The sequence below is a fragment of the Oryctolagus cuniculus genome, chromosome Y (genome assembly GCF_051225735.1).
Source record: "Oryctolagus cuniculus isolate XC-2025 breed Fujian yellow rabbit chromosome Y, ASM5122573v1, whole genome shotgun sequence".
Taxonomy (NCBI): Eukaryota; Metazoa; Chordata; class Mammalia; order Lagomorpha; family Leporidae; genus Oryctolagus; species Oryctolagus cuniculus.
Window position 1 is genome coordinate 16,082,616 of NC_142889.1, and position 19,267 is coordinate 16,101,882.

The window sequence follows — 19,267 nt, forward strand, 5'->3', positions numbered from 1 at the left end:
GTAGAAGATGGCCCAAGTCCTTCAGCCCCTGCACCCGCATGGGAGGCCCAGAAGAAGCTCCTGGCTCCTGGTTTCAGATGGGCACAGCTCCAGGCCTTGCAGCCATTTGGGAGTGAACCGGTGGCTAGAAGACCTTTCTGTCTGTCCCTCTCTCTATGTGTAACATTACTTTTCAAATAAATAAATCTTTTTTAAAAAGTTGTATCTAATGTTGTGAACTAACTGTGCATACACAATTAGTTAAGCAAGAAGAATAACAAAAAATAATAAGGAAGAGGAGAATGAGGAGGGGAATGCTGAGATAATGTGGTACAATAAGAGAATGAAAATGTTTCAGGGCTGGAGCCATGGGATATTGGCTAAAGCCACCTCCTGCAGTGCCAGCACCCCATATGGGCATCACTTCTAGTCCCGGCTGCTCTTCTTTCAATCAAGCTCCCTGTCATGTCCTGGGAAAGCAGTAGAAGGTGGCCCAGCTCCTAGGTCCCCTGCACCCGTGTGTGAGACCCAGAAGAAGCTCCTGGCTTCAGATTTGCATAGCTCTGGGTGTTGTGGCCATTTGGGAAGTAAATCAGTGGATGGAAGATTCTCTCTGTCTCTGTCTCTGTCTCTGTCTCTGTCTCTGTCTCTGTCTCTCTCTCTCTCTCTCTGCCACTGCCTCGCCTCTGCCTCTGCCTCTCTGTAACTCTGCCTTTCAGGTAAATAAAAAAAATCTTAAAAAAAAAGAAAAAGAAAGAAAATGGTCCAAGGAGAAGAAAGTAGCAAAACAGCTGAATGCTGTTGCGAGTTTAAGATAAAGGCAGGGAAGTGACATTGACTTAGACAAGATTGAAGTTGTTGGCGATATTGCTTAGCAAGCTTCTATGAAATGATGAGGATAAAGTCCAGTTAGAGCAGACTGATGAGAGGATAAAAAGTGAGGGAATGAAAGAATGACTGTAAAAAGCACTTTAGGGAAAGAAAGGAGAGAATTGAAGTTGTAACTCTAAAGGAGGTGTGATCAAGGAAACAGCTTTTTCTCTTCCCTCCCTCCTCCCCCTCTCCTTTTTCCTCCCTCCCTTCCTTTTTCCCTTCTTTCCTTCCTTCTTTTCTGCATAAATACTTAATAGAGAGGGGAATTTTGTGCAGAAGTAGTTGAGGGTGTCATCCAAAACCCAAGTGAGAAGCCTATAGAATCAGGAACACATCATCTGTTGAAAGAGGAGAGAGAAGGTAGAATTTATATGTGGGGAAGGTGTCTTGCATGGTAGGAATATTAGAGTTCCCAACTCATTCATTATACTTGCTCAATGAAGTATGAGCCAGGTCATCAGTAGACAGTAAGGGACAGTCAGGGGTGATACAAATTTGAGGAGGAAAAGGGTTTGGAAAAGTAACATGGATAGTGGAGAAACCAATGTCCTTGGGAAGTATAGTGTAATACTCACCAGTGTTGAGTGCCCATTTGAATCTGAGATTACAAATAATAATGGGTTCATTTCTCCTGACTCAGCTTCCCACCATTGGCATTCCAAGCTGCTGCCACTGCTGCCCTTACCACCACAGCCATGATCTCCTTAACAGACACCCAGAAAATTGGAATGGGATTACAGGATTTGGAGTGTTTTTCCTATTCTTTGGAATGGTTCTTTTTTGACAAAGTGTTACTTCCTATTGAAATGTTTTGTTTGTGGCTGGCTTGGCTTTTGTAATTGGTTTAGAAAGAACATTCAGATTCTTCTTTCAAACACATAAAATGAAAGCCACTGGATTTTTCCTGGGTTGACCTTTGGTAGGTGTGTTTTTCAAAACTTATGGATTCTTTCTCTTGTTCAGGGGCTTTTCCTGTGGTGGTTGGCTTTATTAGAAGAGTGCCAGTGCTTGGATACCTCTGAAATTTACCTGGAACTAGATAATTTGTAAACAAAGATGGAGAAAGCAACAATATGATATAACAAAAAGTGAATTTGAAGAATCATTTAAAATATTATTTATAAAATTCTTTGAAGAATATTCAGCACAAAATTAAATTTCATGAAGTAGCTTTTAATGTTCTTTACAGAAGTTTAAAATGTATAGCCTACAAAGTACCAGCAGCAGTTAGCAAAGGAGCAATGAAAAAACAGGCCTTCTAATCAAGTGACCGGAAGTCAGTAAGCAAACTGAGGGAGAGGAAATCATGTTGCAATGGGTATTGAGACTCCTGAAGGCTGTCTTCATTGTTTCCACCAAGTATGAAACACAGCCATCTTTGAGAACTGTGGTACCTGATTTTTTTTTCGCAAGTTCAGAAGCACCCATAGGCATTTGGTTTGTAGAAATGTCCACTACAATGGCAAATATATTTCCAATGCAGTGTACCTTTGAAAGTGTTGCATGAGTTAGATTAGATTATGTCCTTTTGATGTATTAAAACCAAGGGAAACCCAGTTTTCATGTATGAATTGCTTTTTTTTTGTAAATATGTGGTTAAAATAAAACTTTTATGGTCTTTCTGAATCTTAGTTTTTTACAGCCAGATGTAAATCTGAACTTTGTAATAGTCTTTTTTTCTGGAATAGGCAGAGGTCTATTAGTTCTCTTGCTTCCTAAATTACAGCTGACTAAGCACTTTTCTGGTCAACCACACACTCTGGAAGTGTGGATGCTTCTTTGGAGTCTGGCCTCCTGAGTTTCTGTATCCTTCATTACATGTTAATATTTAATAGAAAGCATTTTTGACCATGAAGAGGTCTGTTATGAAACTTGTCTCATTAAATATTCTACTTAATGATACGAAATGATGCAAACCAAGTAGATTTTTCTACATCATGATGTGGTTTTTCTTCATTCTTTTATTTTTTTTTAATTTTAGCAGTGGCTTTACTATTTTGTTTTTAATTAATTAAAATTTACTTTTAATAATGTTTATTTTAAGACATATAACATATTAAAATGTTAAACTTATAACTTATTAAAAGCAGTTCATTTAATCTGAATCTTCATTTATTTTCACCTTTTTCATAATGTACAAAAATGACTATATATGATGTATGCTTCATATGATCATTCTTTGGGTTAAGGAAATGGAAAAAATATTTTAAGTTCACATCCTAAGGTTATTTTATTAGAATTAAACTGGCCATGGTTACCTAAAAATATGACACTAAAAAAAAAAGGTGAGAAGTTGCTGATTGACAGCAAGAAACAGCAGTTGTTTCTTTTATAATAGATGTGGAAACACATTTCAACAGGCACAGTACTATTTGTTTTATCATGAATGTTTGTGCTATTTATTTTTAAACACTTTCAAAGCTTTTTAACACATAAAATCCTAATTGAAATTTGTGGTATTATTTACAAACATGTCTACAAACTATATTACAACTTGTATTATCTTTAGTAAATCTTTTGATGCACGTAGAATTCCTAACCTTGTTCATCTAAAGAATGAAAGACTTGGTACATAGTCTGATGGTTCAGTTTTGGAGATTTCTGTCTTTTTGGGAACTTTCATTTGACCTAAGATGTATCTGTGAAAATGGCGATATATGGAGACTCCTACCTCAATCGTTCATGGAATAAAAGACCTCAAGTTGTGTCTAATGTTCTTCAAAAATTAATATCCTCACTTGGGCAGTGTCAAATATATATACATTGAGTGTTGTCTTATATAGGTGCCCTGTAGGACTCTGTTAAACATATTTTTGACTGATTCATATCATTTACAGTGGGTCAATTATTTTCAGAGTAAGAAGAGTATCTGTTGATGTAAAGCACATCTATATTGTTTCACTTCTTTGTAGACATGTATCTCTTATAAAATGTTGCACTGTAACAGAGATACCTTTTCAACAAAAAAATAAGAATAGAAATAGTAGAGGGAGGAAGAAAGGTTGGAGTATGGGCAGGAGGGAGGATAGGGTGAAGGGAATCACTGTGCTCCCAAATTTGTATATATGAAATGTATGAAGTTTGTACACCCTAATTTTTTTAAAGTAAGGAAAACACAATGAGCACCCATGCACTTTCACTAAGTTCAACACTTGCTACAGTTTTGTGGCTTTTGCTTCATCTATTTATGTGTGCATTTTCTGTGAACCACTTCAGAGTTGCAGACATCATGACAGTGCATACTCAGAATGCCTGCCTCATAAATAAAAGCCAACATTTATAGTCTCAATGATCACCATTTAGCCTCCTTGAAATGTGCCTGAGAAGTCAGCAGAAATTGCCCCAAATCGTTGGGTTGCTACTAACCACGTAGGAGACCAGAATAAAGTTCCTGGCTCCTGGCTTATGCTTGGCCCAGACCTAGTTATTTTGGGCATTTGGGCAGTGAACCAGCAGATGGAAGATATTTCCCTATCTCTCCTCTTTCCTCTTTTCTCTCTCTCTCGTGCTCTCACTCTCACTTTCTCTCCATGTATGTTGCTATCCCTTTCAAATGAATGAATGAATAAATGAATGAATGAATATTTGAAAAGACACAGTTCAAATAGTGGAAGACAAGTGCCATGTGAGGAAACAGTAGAGGAATTGTATTTAAAATTTATCAAAAACTTAATCAACAATAAGAAAATAAACTCTTCAATTTAAACAGTTGATAAAAATGTGAAAAGTCACTTTCTTTTAAAGATTTTATTTATTTATTTGAAAGGTAGAGTTACAGACAGTGAGAGGGAGAGTCAGAGAGAAAGGTCTTCCTTCCGTTGCTTCACTCCCAAATGGCCACAATGGCTGGAGCTGTGCCAATCTGAAGCCAGGATCCAGGTGCTTCTTCCTGGTCTCCCATGTGGGTGCAGGGGCCCAAGGACTTAGGTCATGTTCTGCTATCCCAGGCCATAGCAGAGAGCTGGATTGGTCACTTTCACATCAAATATACATATTAGAAATAAGTGAACAGATGCAGCAAACTGGAGCCACTCTTGAGCACTGATTTCCAGCTTTTTTTTTTTTTTTTTGACAGGCAGAGTGGACAGTGAGAGAGAGAGAGAGAGAGAGAGAGAGAGAAAGGTCTTCCTTTGCCATTGGTTCACCCTCCAATGGCCACCACAGCTGGTGTGCTGCGGCCGGCGCACCACGCTGATCCAATGGCAGGAGCCAGGTACTTATCCTGGTTTCCCATTGGGTGCAGGGCCCAAGCACTTGGGCTATCCTTCACTGTACTCCCTGGTCACAGCAGAGAGCTGGCCTGGAAGAGGGGCAACCGGGACAGAATCCGGTGCCCTGACCAGGACTAGAACCTGGTCTGCCAGTGCTGCAAGGCAGAGAATTAGCCTAGTGAGCTGCAGTACTGGCCCTCCAGCTTTCTTATAGATTGTCCTCTAAGCATCTCATGAAGACAGAAGAAATGGACAGTCTCATTTGTCTCTACTTTGAACAAGGCTTATTCATACTTGCAGACCCTGGGAGGCAGTGGAAATGTCTCAAGTAAGTCTTATGCCTAAGTGTGAGACATGGATTGCATTCTTCACTTCTGGCTTCAGCCTGGTACAGTTCTGGAAATGCACATTTGACAGCAATCTCCTATTAGTTAAGATCCCCTCTGATAAATCTTGTCTAGCAGAATACCACCTAGCACTCCCAGAATACTAGCTTTTTTTTTTATAAAAAAAATCTTCAGCAAATGTCCCAGAGAATATTCTATTGAGACTGATTTTTATCACATGCTATAAGTCCATTGTAAAATAATTGCTAAAGAAGTAAATGTTAATCATAACACATTTCAATCTTAAGCATAATGCTATTTTTAAAAATAATCTTTTCACTCTCATGTCCATCTGCAGATTACCTTTTCCAAAGTCTCATGTTATATGAAGTCAATTTTTTCCAAAGAAACTTGAAAATTGTTTCTTTTTCAAATTGCTATCATTTTTTTCTATGAGACTCAGGGGTTTAAAATTCTGCCTATGGGGTCCATTGATGTGTTGCAGTAAACTAAATCTCTGCCTGTGGTGCTGGTATCCTATATTGGTACAGGTTCATGTCCTGCCCCTCTTTTGATACAGCTCTTTGCTATGGCAAAGAAAAGCAGTGGAAAGTGGCCCAAGTACTTGGGCCTCTGCACTTGTATGGGAAACCCCCAAAAAACTCCTGGCTCCTGGCTTCAGATCAGCCCAGCTCCAGCCATAGTGGCTGTTTGAGGAATAAACCAATGGATGGAAAACCTTTATCCCTGTGTCTTCCTATCTCTATCTGTAACTCTACCTCTCAAATAAATAAATAACATCCTTAAAAATTCTTCATTTTGAAATATTGTGGTATCATAAGGAAGCCTTTTTGTTCTATGATAATAAATTCCAAGAAATTAAACAGCTCTGCCCCTTGAACACAAATAAAATACTTGAAATTCAACATATTTTAGGGTTAATTTCTAAATGTGACTCTTAATAATAGCGCAAAATACAGACTGCATATCATAAGAGGCAGTCAAAATTTATTTATCAAGTCACATTTAATACTGACTGTAGTTTGAATACTACAAATGTAAAAAATTGTGTATAACTTATAACCTCAAAGAAAAGTAACTCTGTTTTGATATAATCCATGTATTACCAAATTTATAAATGATCCAAAGCTCAGAACAACAATTGACAGGTAGATTAATTGTAGTGATAGAGCATAGGAGGACATGTCTATTGAAAAGGGAAGAGTCTCAGTACAAAGAGACTGCTGATGATCAGTGAGATGGTGAAGAAAGAACCAGGAAGATCAGCATGGCTTGGGACAATTACATAAAGAAATAAAGAGCTTGAACTAAAAGATTAAAAAGCCAGGGCGGGCACTGTGGTTTAGCAGGCAAAGCTGATGCTTGCAATGCCAGCATCCCATATGGGTGCTGGTTCAAATCCATCTGCCCATTTCTGATCCAGCTCTCTGATGTGGCCTGGGAAAGCAGTAGAAGATGGCCCAAGTCCTTGGGCCCCTGCACCTGTGTGGGAGACCTGGAAGAAGTTCCTGGCTCCCGGTTTCAGATCCATGCAGCTCCAGCTGTTGTGGCCAATTAGGGAGTGAATCAGCAGATGGAAGACCTTTCTCTCTCTAACTCACTCTCTCTCTCTTTCTCTCTCTCTCTTCCTCTCCTTATCTCTCTGTGTGTAACTCTGACTTTCAAATAAATAAATAAATCCTTTTTTAAAAAAAGAGATTTAAAAGTCTATTTCAGAAGACTATCAAAGACCTGGTGACAGAGAGGGAGTGCTGCAAAGAGCAAATTGCTAGAGGAGATCACAGAAATCAGCTCTACCCTCTTGGAATGAAAGGGCTGAAATTTTGTTGCATCATTCAAAAATGCTTTATATAAATCTCTGAAAGTCTTCTTCACAGGAGACTAGAGCTGAAAGTCCTTCCACTGAAAGAGGGAGAAGAGAGCAATTGCTATGTAATCTGCTATGCTAGCATTGGGAAACTTTGAAAGTATTGAAATGTCTGTTGTGCACATTACAGGGTAAAAGGGCACACAGGAATACATCCTATGTGAATAAACCCAATGCTAATCAAAATGGGGAAAAACTGTTCTGAGGTACAATCTCAAGGATGGATATAGTCTGGTATAGAAAACTCTTGACATGGCAGATTTAGTACAAAAATTTAGCTGAATTTTGAAAGATTCTATATAATGTACAGTAACTTGTAATTTTGCTTTTCATGAGGTTGTGTGGCCCTCAGTGTGATGTTATAGCATAGATATGAGTCTACTACAGCTACTGAGTGAGGTGATCCCTGAGTATTTATTTACATGTCACTGCAGTTTTGTGTTCTCTTCTCACATTAACAGTTTATAGAACTCCAGTGAAATGCTACAATACCATATTTCTCCATGAAAAATGAGTCTGTGAAGATTCATGATTCATTTGTCAGTGAAGATCCACTCAAAGTGTTAGTAGTTTTATCCATAAACTTACACTTGATAAATTAAAAATGGATTATCAAATTACACAGAGGCATGGAAATTTGAAGTTATCAAGTTCTATATGGAAACAATAAAAAGTGATTTGGAAACCCAACATAACAAATGTTCTAAATCACCTGAAATTTGCTCTTATTGTGAAAGATAAAACTTTAGTAAAATCTGAATAAAAGAAACAAATAAAATATGCTGACCATTAGGGAATTATAATGAGAAAGCATTAACTATACATTAAGTGAATGCAAGTTCACATATCAATAAAACAGTGGAAGTACACACCTATAAGGGTGTTAACAATATAAAACATCAATGACAATGACTATGGTTTACAAGTATACAAAACACCAGAAAGTCTTATTCATGGCAGGTGGGAATATATAGTGGTGCTTTACAAGATATCTTGACATGCTCTCATAAAGGCTACAATAGTATCAACATACCATGCAGCAACCATGTCCCTATTTATTTATCCAATTCTCATGAAAACAAACTTATGCCCACATATAACCATATTTACCATGACCTAACTTTTAAGACATAAAGATTCTTTCAGTAGGTTAACAGATAATCAAATTGTCACACTAGGTAAAGACTTGTGAGGCAGAAGATCCTTAATGTGCAGCCGCTTGGCATGGGGACCAATAGAAAAGGAAGAAACATAAAGTGGACACAGATAAATGGCACAGAGCCACCTGAAGGAATGCATGCCCTCTCAGACTAAGGACAGATGTCACCAAATGCTCATATGAGCTGAGACACAGGGAATGGAGAGACTGCAGGACAAAAAAAAAGTCATCCTGTAGGTCAGAAAGGTTAGAGACACTGAAGTCCTGAAGTGGGCTATATGGACAAGGGAAGCAGTCATTCTTGTAAGTGGTAGACTCATTCAGCCAGCACATGCTGCAGGCACAATTGACAGTCTTCTAAGAGCTGGGCTGGAGACAAAGATTCTTCAATGACAAAAGCTAAAGGACTGACAGGGTTCACAGTCACATAAACTGGTATACTTCAGAGAATATACTGGTTTCAGGATCATGATTAGAGACACACAGAGTCTGGCATAGTTACAGGCACATGGGGTTGGGGCCATTGGGAGGCAGATGGGGTCTGCAGGTATAGGATGTAGTAGCAAAGGTAGGAGTACCTGGGATTCCATTTAAATCAGTTCTTGGAGAAAATTTATATGCTTCGGTGAATATGTTGGAATCAAAGGCAAAATCAATCATTTTGGGTTCATTCTTATAATTAAAATAAGAAACATAGAAAGAAACAGAGGGTAGACTGTGGCATAGCAGGTAAAGCCACTGCCTGTAGTGTCAGGATCCCATATGGGTGCCGGTTCAAGTCCTGGCTACTCTACTTCTGATCTAGATCTCTGTTATGTCCTGGGAAAACAGTAGAAGATGGCTGAAGTGCTTGGGCCTCTGCACCCACATGGGAGACCTGGAGGAAGCTCCTGGCTCCTGGTTTCAGATCAGATCAGCACAGCTCTGGCTGTTACTGCCATTTGGGGAGTGAACAAGCTGATGGAAGACCTCTCTCTCTCTGTCTTTCTCTCTCTCTCTTCTTCTCTCTCTCTGCATCTGCCTCTTTCTCTTTGTAACTCTGCCTTTCAAATAAATAAATAAATCTTTAGAAAAAGACTGTCTTGGGGCTGGCTCCGTGGCACAGTAGGTTAATCCTCTGTGGTGCCAGCATCCCATATGGGCACCAGTTCTAGTCCTGGCTACTCCTCTTCCAATCCAGCTCTTTGCGGTGGCCTAGAAAAGCAGTAGAAGATGGCCCAATTGCTTTCCCCTGCACCTGCATGGGAGACCAGGAAGAAGCACTTGGCTCCTGGCTTCAGATCAGTACAGTTCCGGCCATTGCAGCCACCTGGGGAGTGAACCAGTGGAAGGAAAGCCTTTCTCTCTCTCTCTCTCTAACTCTACCTGTAAGATAAATAAATAAAATCTTCTTTAAAACAAAAAACTAACAGCACAATAAACAAAGAACATTGAAACCTTTTCTATGGGCTAGAGCTCCTCTCACAGTCTCTCCTCAACAAATGTAGTGGAGATGTGGTCAGGAAAATAAAACATAAAGAAAATGTTAGATATAACGAAAAATTTTTAAAAAGCTAAATTGTCAATATATGAAGATGACACTATTATCTACAAAGATAATCCAAAATAGTCCAAACGTAAATCCAAACTGATAAGTGAATTAAGCAAAATTACTGGATTAGCAAGCAATATATGCAATCAAGTGGGTCATTATGTGCCAGCAAGAAACAAACAGGAAGCAATTGTAAGTGACCAAATACAGACCAGGAAAGAAATTCTTAAGGGAAATGAAACAAATGTAATATCTTTAAATATTCTTAATATATATTCAAGTGACCTAAGGGCAGAATAAAACAAGACTATGAAGACAAAGAAAGGCCCTGGATCCAATAGACAGAAAGATCCAATAGGTCAGAAAGGTTAGAGACACTGAAGTCCTGAAGTTGCAACTCATGAGCACTTTGTTGTTGCAGTTTATATGACCCCCATGCGAGGGGTCACCAGGGAGGTGACCCAGCCCCCTGCTGTCTGCAGAGTAAGGCCATAGGAGGGTGAGATGGCTTCAAACTCTAGTCCAGGCTTCATCCTTCACTGTCCTCACTCTGCATGACCCCAGTGACTGCCCCCATGCCCAGGGCGATTCTGATTGGTTGCATCTCCTCTGATGTCATGTGCGCTTACTGGCTGTGAGAACTGTCTATTCAGCGCACCGGGACAACACTGCATAACCATGGTGATCTTCTTTGCTGGCTCGGTTATACTGGGCTTTCCAACTCTGCTGCTGAGAAAGGCCCCAGGTGGGTGAGGCTTGTCGTTCTGTGAACATCTCGCACAACTGCAGTCCTCCGAAGTGCAGGGGGAGGCCTTGGAAGCCGGGCAGGGTGAGTGTGTGGGGTCATTCTACTTGACCTGCAGGCTGTGAGCTCAGCCTACAGCCTGGACACTGGCCATTTTGTCTCACTCGGCACTCAGAGACTTCAGCTCAGACCTAGAGCTCCTTCCGTGCTGCTTGGGGTCCCCTCAATTTGTGTGGGGAGGACGGAACTGTCCTCAGGGAGAATTCAGAATGCATGTGTGGTGTTCCTGTGAGGAGGAACCATGATCTCTGGGATCCTCTGTCCCTTCTTTCTGAGGGACAGAGTTGGGGGAATCAGGATCTCAAGCCTACAACCTGGTCCTCCCGGCATAGCTCTTCTAGGGATCTGGGCACGCTTTCTGTTGCTAGTAACACAGTATCACAGACTGTGCAAGTTACAGAAAACAGTTTTATTTGTCTTACGGTTTTGGTCTAATTTGGAGGGGCAGCATCTGATGATGGCCTTCTTATTGACAGAGCCCTGAGGTGGCTCAGAGACCATGTGGCCAGTAGGGGAGAGGCCAATGTAAAAAGGTTTCTATAGCAGACACCCTGTTGAAAACCCATTAAACACTTTTTATAAAGTCCCACCTGGTACCACTCATTGATAGCTCATAATTGCATTTATTTTTCTGTGGGTTTCAGATGGGATAAACCATGTTAAGCCATACTGTAAAGCCTGGCAGTAAATCCCTAAATGTTCATCTCTCTTCCCCACCTTGCCAAATGCCAAGTTCCTTACTGAAATTTCAACACTACAAAATATTTTCCCCTTGATATATTTAATTAAGCTTAAGCTTCTGTATTTTAATTGATTTTTTCTATAGAATGATCAATAAGTCTTTGAAAGGTTTATTTTCTGTTTGTATTTACTAGGAGAGAAAGTAGAAACTCCAGTGTAATATATATATATACATACATACATACACATATATATAATGTGTATAATGTGTATATTATACACATACATTATATTATGTATAATATGTATAATGTATAATGTGTATATATAATGTGTACATTATATATATATATGTGTGTGTGTATATATATAGATATGTATATATATATGAAGTCCTGGAGTGGACATTTGAGCAGATGTTTGATTAAGAGGCTGCTTGGGATAGCCACATCCCATATCAGAGTGTCTGAGGTCTTCCCATGGTTCAAATCCAGTTTCCTGCCAATTCATTCTCTAACTGTAGGTGATGATGTCTCAAGTCCTTGGATCTTTGCTGCTCACAGGCAAACTGTAGATTTGGTTTTGGTTCCCTGTCTTCACTCTGGTCTAGTCTGGCCTTTTCAGGCATTTGGAGGAGTGAACCAGTAGATGGAAAATCTGTCTTTCTCTGCAATTCAAATTAAAATAAATAAATTTAAAAAAAAATCTGGGCACCTCTCCATTTCTCTGTCTATGTGCTGATGTCTTATCAGCATGACATAGAGTTGAGGCTTTCCTTGGAAAATTTAAAGCTATGTCTTCTCAATAAACCCTCTACTCTGCCATTGTCTGGGTTTTAAAACCATCTGTTGGTAATGACCCGAGATGCCCCCAGTGATCAAAGCCCCTAGGAGTGTGGTATGCATAGCAGCTTCTGTGTCAGTCTACTTGGAGAACAGCAGGAGGAAGAACTTGTCATGGGAGTAGCTGGGTCCCTGAGACTGGGGCCTCTGCTGTATACCCTCCACCTAGATAGCTTACACCTTGGGAAAGTAAAACTTTTTCCTCCTTACTGTGGTTCCTATTCCTCAGAGACACTGTCAGCTAATTTAAAGGCTCATATTCAAGAGACAAGATAGTAGTAATTCATGCACTCTGTATTCTCTCAGCTTTGTGAAGGGAAAAAATAAAACTGACAAAAGCAGAAGAAAACCATCATAGCTAAGTGATGTGAAACCTAGAAAGCAATGTGCTTTGGATGCACAGCAGTTTGATTTTACATTTACAGAGTTGATCTTATCAGAGCATGGTTTGTGTAAAGGAGAATAGGAAGATCAGATTCTGTTGGATGAGAAAAATTTGTGAATTTAAAGAGTTTATTTCAGTTCCTGGTATAATAAAATATTTGTTTGGACTTGCCTTAACTTTCTGGCACAGAGATCCAGATCCAGAGACACTGGAAATTTCCTGAGTGATAGGGGTGGCTTTTTTTAAAAAAAATGTATTTACTTATTTGAAAGTCAGAGTTACACAAAGAGAGAAGGAATGGCAGAGAAATAGAGAGAGAGGTCTTCCATCCACTAATTCACCCCTCAGATGACCACAACAGCAGGTGGAGCTGTGCTCTGATCTGAAGGGGGTGGTTTTGATTCTGCATGACACATACTTTTAAGATAGTAGCTAAGTTTATGCTAATGAGGTGACTGGGCAGGATCCCTAGATAACATCACAATGGAGACCAGTAATCAGAAAAAGCAAACACTGGCTTTTCCACTAGCATCTGCGGGAGGACTGTTGTGGCACTGAGCACTTAGCCTTTGAGGCCTCTGCTGACTCTAGATGGTGGTACAACTGAATTGTTTGGCAATTAATAGGTATTGGAGAATTGGTTAGTGTTCAACAAACATCTCATGTTTGATGTTAAAACTAATGTCAAAGACACCCTGGGTCAGAACCTTAAACTCATTTTGGGTGAGTGTGTTGAGCTGCTACTCTAGTTTTGGATGATTCCACATTACTGAAAGTGTGCAGGCTCCAGAGTTACATTTTCTGGTTGTTAATGTTTCATTCATTCTCCAGCTAGCATCACATCTCCACAGTCAGAGTGATTATCAAGGCTTGGAAACCTGTTTAAGCTTCTGCATTTGGGTTCCTTTGTGAACTGTGGATTAAGCAGGCTGCTTCCCAGAGCTATTCTCCTTTATGTGCTTTGTAGAAGCTTGCTGCAATCTAATTATACTTTGCCCAATTATTTAGGAATTGAATTATGTACTGTCATTTGAGTGTTAGATTTTTATGTTCTTGCATGGAACCTGAGTTTATTCAATAAGGCATGAAAAGGGAAAGAGAATTTTTTAAAGATTTTTTTATGTATGTATTTATTTATTTGAAATGCAAAGTTACATAGAGAGAGAGGCAGAGATAGAGAAATCTCCCATCTACTTGGCTCATACCCCAATGGCTGGAAAGGCTAATGCTGTGTCAGTCCATAGCCAGGAGCCAGAAGCTTCTGGCCATCCCACATGGGAGCAGGGACCCAAGCATTTGGGCGATCTTATGCTGATTTCCAGGTGAATTAGAGAGCTGGATTGGAAATGGAGTGTCCATATGGGACACTAGTACTGCAGTAAGGGGTTTTACCTACTATGTCACAGCGCCAGCCCCAGGGAAAGAGAATGCTTGACATCTTTCTTTTCTGCCAAGTTTCAAGAACATATAAACATCCATAGTGTTGTCCCCAGGATAAATGGGCCTTGGTCAGTTTAGGTGTCTTCCTGATCTTTTCTATTTCTCCCCCCAGAGATGATCAAATCTTGATTCTTTGGGATGTTCTTTGTAGCTTATTGTCAGTTTCTACCTTTTTTAAAAATATTTTTATTTATTTATTTGAAGGTCAGAGTTACACAGAGAGAGGAGAGGCAGAGAGAGAGAGAGAGAGAGAAAGAGAGAGAGAGAGAGGTCTTCCATTCACTGGTTCATTCCCCAGTTGGCTGCAATGGCTGGAGCTGAGCCAGTCCAAAGCCAGGATCCAAGAGCTTCTTCTGGATCTCCCACACAGGTGCAGGGGCCAAGACCTTGGGCCATCTTCTGCTTTCCCAGGCCATAGCAGAGAGCTGGATTGAAAGTGGAGCAGCCGGACTCAAACCAGTGCCCATATGGGATGCTGACACTGCATGTGGTGGCTTTACCTGCTATGCCATGACACCAGCTCCTCTGCCTTTTGTGAACTGTCCAATTTCATGTTAACCTATTGATACTAAAGTAATGCTGCTTCCCCCAAAATTTTTCACATGCAGCATGCTGCTGTTTGAGGCTGTGGTTCACCAAATTCTCTCATCGCTTCTGTATTTTATGGCATTTGGCTTATTTTAAGTTTATATTTGATGTTGATGACAGTGTTTTTTTTTTTTAATTCTTGAAGAACTAATGCATGGTAAAGCTTTGTACATAATGGGAAAATTTTGTTGTTTCATACATGGTGAATAAGTTCAAATTTAGTAGGAAGTGTTGATAGATTAATATATAACTTTTCATATATGCATTTATTTGTTTTACAATTTGCCAAAACTTAGAGTGGACTTAATTATTGATTTTCCCATCTTGTGTTAACTAGCGTCTCTGAATGATTACACTAAATAATAGGAATCACTTGCTTGTTATGTGTACTGTTGTGTTTATACGTTTAACAATGTTGTGTCAATATTTTGCTTTGCAATTCTGTAAGTTTTTGCATTAATTAGTATGATGCTCTGTTACATGTATAGTTATGAAGCATTGTAATTCCTTTTTAGACAACTGCCTGCTGTATCTTATGTAACCTTTGCAAATTTTTTCTGATCTAAATCCTGATTTGTCTGAAATGGATATAGATATTCCAAGTTCATTTGGACTGGTGTTATAATGCTCTATATTTCTGTATGTATTTAAATTTGTATCTTTATGCTTATATCTTTTTTAAAGATTGAGAGAGAGAGAGAGAGAGAGATTTTCCACATGCTGATTCACTCTCCAGATGGCTACAATGCCTGGGAATGGTTAGGCCCAAGACAGGAAATTCTTTGAGGTCCCCTATGCAGGTGGCATGGCCTAAGCACTTGGGCCATCCTCCTCTGCTTTTTCTAGTCCATTAGCAGAGAGCTGGATTGGAAGTGGAGTAGCTGGGACATGAACTAACACCCATATCATGATGCCACCATGCCAGCACCTATGCTTACCTTTTAAAATACATATTTATATAACTTAAGTTGACAAACATAAGTTTACCATATAAAATGAAGTTTGGAAATACTTATACATTGTAGAACAGATACATTAAGCTAATTATGATATGTATATTATCACATACTTATTTTTAAAGGTTTATTATTTATTTAAAAGGCGAAGTTACAGAGAGAGAAAGAAGCAGAGGAGGCAGAGAGAGAAATCTTTCTTCTGTTGGTTAACTCCCCAAAGGCCAAATGGGCAGGGCTGGACCAGGCCAAAGCCAGCAAACTGGAATTCCATCTGGGTCTCCCACGTGAGTGGCAGGGGTTCAGGGACTTGGGTCATCTTCACTGCCTTCCCAGGTGAATTAGCAAGAAACCAGATCAGAAGCAGAGCAACTAGGACCTGAACCAGTCCTCATGGAATGTCAGTATGGCAGATGGTGGCTTAATCCACTATGCCAAAATGCTAGCCCCACATACCTATATTTCTTATGGTGAAAACACTTAAATTCTAATCTCTTAGTTAATTTCCATAATAGAGTATGTTGTTATTAATTATTGTCACTGTATTGTACATCAGATCTCTTGAACATATTCCTCTTACACAATGAAATTGATTTTCCTTGGACCAGTGTGATCTCAAATTCCCTCTATATTTAATTTTTTTGTAGACAACATAATGTTGTACTTTTAATTTTCTTGTTACTTTTTTTAAGATTTATTTATTTTAAAGGTGGAGTTTACAGAGAGAGGCAAAGACAGAGAGAAAGAGATCTTCATCTGCTGGTCCACTCCTCAAATGGCCATAATGGCCAGGGCTGGGCCAGGATGAAACCAGGAGCCAGGAGCTTCCTCTCAGTCTCTCATTGTGGGTACAGGAAACACAAGTACCTGGTTTCATATTTTTCTGCTTTCCCAGGTGCATTAGCAGGGAACTGGATTGGAAGTAGAACAGCTGGACTTGAACCACTGCCCAAAGGGGATGTTGGCATTGACTTAACCACTGTGCCACAGTGCTGGCACCTGCTACTGTATTTTTTGATACATTTAGATAATATACATTTAAGGTTATTGATATAGTTGGATTAATATTTCCCATAATTATTTTTGTTCTAGTTCTTATTTTCCTAAAATCTTATTTTTTGTTTATATGAAAGACAGAGAAAGATCTTCCATATGCTATTTCACCCCCCATATCACTCCAACAGTCATGGCTAGGCCAGTAAAGTCAGGAGACAGGAACTCCATCTGGGTTCCTACCTGTATGGAATAACCCAAGTATTTGAGCCATTACCTGGTGCCTTCTAGGATGTGCATTAACAGGAAGTTGAATTAGAAACCATGTAACCAAACTCAATCCAGGAACTTCAATATAGGTTGTGATCATCATAAATGTGCATCTTAACATACCAAACACCCACTACAGTTTTTGTTTTTAAAAAAAATTCTGCCTTTATTTTTATTTAGAACACATTTCTGTTTCATTATTTATCATATTTGGAGCATAGAGAGATAGAGAGATGTACCATCTGCTGGGTCACTCCCCAAATGCCTGCAATAGTTTGGGCTGGGCGTGGCCAATGCCTGGATCTTAGAGTAGACAGGGATCAAAGTATTTGAGCCATCTCTTGCTTCTCACAGAGTGTGTATTAGCAGGAAGCTGGAATTGGGAGTAGAACCTGGACTCAAACAGGCACTCTAATATGGGATGAGGGCATTTCAAGTAATTATGCTATGCCTACTCCTCTCTTCTCACTATTTTAAGGTTTATTTAATATATTTGAAAGGCAGAATTAGAGAGAGAAAGAGAGGCATTCCATTTGCTGGTTCACCCCCCAAATGACTGCAATGGCCGGGGGCTGGGCCAGGAGCTTCTTCTGGTTCCCCCATGTGGATGCAGGGGCCCAACCACTTGGCCTATCCTCTGTTGCTTTCCCAGGTCATTAGCAGAGAATAGGACCAGAAGTGGAGCAGCCAAGAATTGGATTGATGCTCATGGGGTTATAAGATCTGGCATTGCAGGCAGGTAAAGCCACTGCCTGTGACACTGGCATCCCTTAGGGGCACCAGTTTGAGTCCCAGCTGCTCTGCTGCCAATCCAGTTCTCTGCTAATGTGCCTGGGAAAGAATTGAAATATGTCCCAAGTCCATGGGCCCCTACATCCACATGGGAGACCAGAAGAATTTCCTGGATCCTGGCATTTGACTGGCCCAGCTTTGACTGTTAAGGCCATTTGGAGAGTGAACCAGCAAATAGATTTCTTTCTCCCTCTCTCTTTCTCTCTCTAAGTCTACCTTTCAAGTGAATGAATAAATCTTAAAAAAAACCTGCTTTATGTGATCTGACATCTAAGATTATGTTTCTCTTTTTCTGGAATTAATTCCTTTTCTGTTTATTTGTTTGAGAGACTTACAGAGACTTCCCATCCACAGAATTACTCCCCAGATGCTCACAACTGCCATGTTAGGGGCAAAACAATACTGGGAGCTGGAAATTAAATCCATATTTTCCATGTGGGTTTCATGAGCTTAACCACTTGAGCCATCACCATGGCTTCTTAGGATCTGCATTAGGAGGAAGCTGGAGTCATGGGCCATATCCATATCCAGAAATTGAACCCAGGTACTCCAGTGAAGAACACAGGGTTCTGTACTGTTAGGCAAAATCCCACCCCCATTCTGTGTTTTAACTGTGAGCCACAGATGCAGAGTTGAACATCCTGCCAGTAATTTGACAACTGTATTAACAATGAGTTAAACAGTGTAAAGATCCTTCCATCTGGCTTAAAGGTTAGTTTTACATTACTGGCATTTTCAGACCACCTGACTACTTAGTTGTCAGTCATGTAAGGACTGATTAAAAAATCCAAGGGGGGAGCTGGCATTGTGGGATAGCAGGTCAGGCCACTACCTGCCATGCCAGTATTACATATTGTAATATCATACACCAGTTTGAATCCTGATTCTTCCACTCCTAATCCAGATCTTGCTAACATGCCTGAGAAAGCAGTAAAAGCAGTAGAAAATGGTCCAAGTACTTGGGATCTGGCTCTCATATGGAGACCCAGATGAAGCTGCTTGCTTTAACTTGGCCCAGCCCTTGCTGTTGCAGCCATCTGGGGGATGAACCAGTGGGTGGATGATCTCTCTCTTTTTCTGTCTCTACTTCTCTCTCTAGGGTAGCTTATTGCTTTGGTTTTAAATAATTTTCTCAATTTTAATAACATAAAGCCTGTCAAAGAAATAAGTGTATATTTCAAAAAAAAAAAAAAAAGAAAGAAAAAAAGAAACCACACATAAAATAAATGAGTGGCCTGCATTGTGGTACAGCAAGTTAAGCTACTGCTGAGACAATGGCATCCAATATGAGTTCTGGCTGTTCCACTTCCAATCTAGCTACTTCCAGTGTGCCTGGGAAAGCAAGAGAAGATGGCCTCAGTGCTTGGGCTCCTATACCCCACATGGAAGGACCAAGCCAGCCCCAGCTGTTGTGGCCATTTGAGAAATAAATGAGTGGATGGAAAGTATGCTTTCTCCCTCTTTCTGTAAGTCTGCCTTTCAAATAAGTAGATAAATCATTTAAAAAGAGAACATCTAAGGAGAAAGACCACCTTGACATTTTTGTTAAGA

At 39.9% G+C, this 19,267-nt stretch overlaps 2 pseudogenes; both read left to right on the forward strand.

Annotated features, from left to right (window-relative positions):
- The window catches only part of LOC149119286 (uncharacterized), a 212,042-nt pseudogene that overhangs the window by 31,191 nt on the left and 161,584 nt on the right, over window positions 1–19,267 (forward strand).
- Window positions 1,548–1,934, forward strand: LOC149119288 (vesicle transport protein GOT1B pseudogene; annotated as a pseudogene).